At 42.2% G+C, this 5000-nt stretch overlaps 1 protein-coding gene across 1 annotated transcript in view; it reads left to right on the plus strand.

Annotated features, from left to right (window-relative positions):
- LOC106594877 (phosphatidylinositol 4,5-bisphosphate 3-kinase catalytic subunit alpha isoform) overlaps positions 1-5000 on the plus strand; it is a 120458-nt gene that overhangs the window by 38351 nt on the left and 77107 nt on the right. The gene's annotated exons all lie outside the window — the stretch shown is intronic.

Here is a 5000-nt window from a genome sequence, read left to right on the forward strand (position 1 = left end):
AGGTCTACTACACCTGTTGTATTCAGCATTTCACTGTGAGGTCTACTACACCTGTTGTATTCAGCAGTTCACTGTGAGGTCTACTACACCTGTTGTATTCAGCATTTCACTGTGAGGTCTACTACACCTGTTGTATTCAGCATTTCACTGTGAGGTCTACTACACCTGTTGTATTCAGCATTTCACTGTGAGGTCTACTACACCTGTTGTATTCAGCATTTCACTGTGAGGTCTACTACACCTGTTGTATTCAGCATTTCACTGTGAGGTCTACTACACCTGTTGTATTCAGCATTTCACTGTGAGGTCTACTACACCTGTTGTATTCAGCATTTCACTGTGAGGTCTACTACACCTGTTGTATTCAGCATTTCACTGTGAGGTCTACTACACCTGTTGTATTCAGCATTTCACTGTGAGGTCTACTACACCTGTTGTATTCAGCATTTCACTGTGAGGTCTACTACACCTGTTGTATTCAGCATTTCACTGTGAGGTCTACTACACCTGTTGTATTCAGCATTTCACTGTGAGGTCTACTACACCTGTTGTATTAAGCATTTCACTGTGAGGTCTACTACACCTGTTGTATTCAGCATTTCACTGTGAGGTCTACTACACCTGTTGTATTCAGCATTTCACTGTGAGGTCTACTACACCTGTTGTATTCAGCATTTCACTGTGAGGTCTACTACACCTGTTGTATTCAGCATTTCACTGTGAGGTCTACTACACCTGTTGTATTCAGCGTTTCACTGTGAGGTCTACTACACCTGTTGTATTCAGCGTTTCACTGTGAGGTCTACTACACCTGTTGTATTCAGCATTTCACTGTGAGGTCTACTACACCTGTTGTATTCAGCATTTCACTGTGAGGTCTACTACACCTGTTGTATTCAGCATTTCACTGTGAGGTCTACTACACCTGTTGTATTCAGCGTTTCACTGTGAGGTCTACTACACCTGTTGTATTCAGCATTTCACTGTGAGGTCTACTACACCTGTTGTATTCAGCATTTCACTGTGAGGTCTACTACACCTGTTGTATTCAGCATTTCACTGTGAGGTCTACTACACCTGTTGTATTCAGCATTTCACTGTGAGGTCTACTACACCTGTTGTATTCAGCATTTCACTGTGAGGTCTACTACACCTGTTGTATTCAGCGTTTCACTGTGAGGTCTACCTACACCTGTTGTATTCAGCATTTCACTGTGAGGTCTACTACACCTGTTGTATTCAGCATTTCACTGTGAGGTCTACTACACCTGTTGTATTCAGCGTTTCACTGTGAGGTCTACTACACCTGTTGTATTCAGCATTTCACTGTGAGGTCTACTACACCTGTTGTATTCAGCGTTTCACTGTGAGGTCTACCTACACCTGTTGTATTCAGCATTTCACTGTGAGGTCTACTACACCTGTTGTATTCAGCATTTCACTGTGAGGTCTACTACACCTGTTGTATTCAGCATTTCACTGTGAGGTCTACTACACCTGTTGTATTCAGCATTTCACTGTGAGGTCTACTACACCTGTTGTATTCAGCATTTCACTGTGAGGTCTACTACACCTGTTGTATTCAGCATTTCACTGTGAGGTCTACTACACCTGTTGTATTCAGCATTTCACTGTGAGGTCTACTACACCTGTTGTATTCAGCATTTCACTGTGAGGTCTACTACACCTGTTGTATTCAGCATTTCACTGTGAGGTCTACTACACCTGTTGTATTCAGCATTTCACTGTGAGGTCTACTACACATGGTGTATTCAGCATTTCACTGTGAGGTCTACTACACCTGTTGTATTCAGCATTTCACTGTGAGGTCTACTACACCTGTTGTATTCAGCATTTCACTGTGAGGTCTACTACACCTGTTGTATTCAGCATTTCACTGTGAGGTCTACTACACCTGTTGTATTCAGCATTTCACTGTGAGGTCTACTACACCTGTTGTATTCAGCATTTCACTGTGAGGTCTACTACACCTGTTGTATTCAGCATTTCACTGTGAGGTCTACTACACCTGTTGTATTCAGCATTTCACTCTGAGGTCTACTACACCTGTTGTATTCAGCATTTCACTGTAAGGTCTACTACACCTGTTGTATTCAGCATTTCACTGTGAGGTCTACTACACCTGTTGTATTCAGCGTTTCACTGTAAGGTCTACCTACACCTGTTGTATTCAGCATTTCACTGTGAGGTCTACTACACCTGTTGTATTCAGCATTTCACTGTGAGGTCTACTACACCTGTTGTATTCAGCATTTCACTGTGAGTTCTACTACACCTGTTGTATTCAGCATTTCACTGTGAGGTCTACTACACCTGTTGTATTCAGCATTTCACTGTGAGGTCTACTACACCTGTTGTATTCAGCATTTCACTGTGAGGTCTACTACACCTGTTGTATTCAGCATTTCACTGTGAGGTCTACTACACCTGTTGTATTCAGCATTTCACTGTGAGGTCTACTACACCTGTTGTATTCAGCATTTCACTGTGAGGTCTACTACACCTGTTGTATTCAGCATTTCACTGTGAGGTCTACTACACCTGTTGTATTCAGCATTTCACTGTGAGGTCTACTACACCTGTTGTATTCAGCATTTCACTGTGAGGTCTACTACACCTGTTGTATTCAGCATTTCACTGTGAGGTCTACTACACCTGTTGTATTCAGCATTTCACTGTGAGGTCTACTACACCTGTTGTATTCAGCATTTCACTGTGAGGTCTACTACACCTGTTGTATTCAGCATTTCACTGTGAGGTCTACTACACCTGTTGTATTCAGCATTTCACTGTGAGGTCTACTACACCTGTTGTATTCAGCATTTCACTGTGAGGTCTACTACACCTGTTGTATTCAGCATTTCACTGTGTGGTCTACTACACCTGTTGTATTCAGCATTTCACTGTGAGGTCTACTACACCTGTTGTATTCAGCATTTCACTGTGAGGTCTACTACACCTGTTGTATTCAGCATTTCACTGTGAGGTCTACTACACCTGTTGTATTCAGCATTTCACTGTGAGGTCTACTACACCTGTTGTATTCAGCATTTCACTGTGAGGTCTACTACACCTGTTGTATTCAGCATTTCACTGTGAGGTCTACTACACCTGTTGTATTCAGCATTTCACTGTGAGGTCTACTACACCTGTTGTATTCAGCATTTCACTGTGAGGTCTACTACACCTGTTGTATTCAGCATTTCACTGTGAGGTCTACTACACCTGTTGTATTCAGCATTTCACTGTGAGGTCTACTACACCTGTTGTATTCAGCATTTCACTGTGAGGTCTACTACACCTGTTGTATTCAGCATTTCACTGTGAGGTCTACTACACCTGTTGTATTCAGCATTTCACTGTGAGGTCTACTACACCTGTTGTATTCAGCATTTCACTGTGAGGTCTACTACACCTGTTGTATTCAGCATTTCACTGTGAGGTCTACTACACCTGTTGTATTCAGCATTTCACTGTGAGGTCTACTACACCTGTTGTATTCAGCATTTCACTGTGAGGTCTACTACACCTGTTGTATTCAGCATTTCACTGTGAGGTCTACTACACCTGTTGTATTCAGCATTTCACTGTGAGGTCTACTACACCTGTTGTATTCAGCATTTCACTGTGAGGTCTACTACACCTGTTGTATTCAGCATTTCACTGTGAGGTCTACTACACCTGTTGTATTCAGCATTTCACTGTGTGGTCTACTACACCTGTTGTATTCAGCATTTCACTGTGAGGTCTACTACACCTGTTGTATTCAGCATTTCACTGTGAGGTCTACTACACCTGTTGTATTCAGCATTTCACTCTGAGGTCTACTACACCTGTTGTATTCAGCATTTCACTGTGAGGTCTACTACACCTGTTGTATTCAGCATTTCACTGTGAGGTCTACTACACCTGTTGTATTCAGCATTTCACTGTGAGGTCTACTACACCTGTTGTATTCAGCATTTCACTGTGAGGTCTACTACACCTGTTGTATTCAGCATTTCACTGTGAGGTCTACTACACCTGTTGTATTCAGCATTTCACTGTGAGGTCTACTACACCTGTTGTATTCAGCATTTCACTGTGAGGTCTACTACACCTGTTGTATTCAGCATTTCACTGTGAGGTCTACTACACCTGTTGTATTCAGCATTTCACTGTGAGGTCTACTACACCTGTTGTATTCAGCATTTCACTGTGAGGTCTACTACACCTGTTGTATTCAGCATTTCACTGTGAGGTCTACTACACCTGTTGTATTCAGCATTTCACTGTGAGGTCTACTACACCTGTTGTATTCAGCATTTCACTGTGAGGTCTACTACACCTGTTGTATTCAGCATATTACTGTGAGGTCTACTACACCTGTTGTATTCAGCATTTCACTGTGAGGTCTACTACACCTGTTGTATTCAGCATTTCACTGTGAGGTCTACTACACCTGTTGTATTCAGCATTTCACTGTGAGGTCTACTACACCTGTTGTATTCAGCATTTCACTGTGAGGTCTACTACACCTGTTGTATTCAGCATTTCACTGTGAGGTCTACACCTGTTGTATTCAGCATTTCACTGTGAGGTCTACTACACCTGTTGTATTCAGCATTTCACTGTGAGGTCTACTACACCTGTTGTATTCAGCATTTCACTGTGAGGTCTACTACACCTGTTGTATTCAGCATTTCACTGTGAGGTCTACTACACCTGTTGTATTCAGCATTTCACTGTGAGGTCTACTACACATGTTGTATTCAGCATTTCACTGTGAGGTCTACTACACCTGTTGTATTCAGCATTTCACTGTGAGGTCTACTACACCTGTTGTATGCAGCATTTCACTGTGAGGTCTACTACACCTGTTGTATTCAGCATTTCACTGTGAGGTCTACTACACCTGTTGTATTCAGCATTTCACTGTGAGGTCTACTACACCTGTTGTATTCAGCATTTCACTGTGAGGTCTACTACACCTGTTGTAT

Source organism: Salmo salar, chromosome 07, assembly GCF_965601325.2.
Source record: "Salmo salar chromosome 07, fSalSal1, whole genome shotgun sequence".
Classification (NCBI taxonomy): Eukaryota; Metazoa; Chordata; class Actinopteri; order Salmoniformes; family Salmonidae; genus Salmo; species Salmo salar.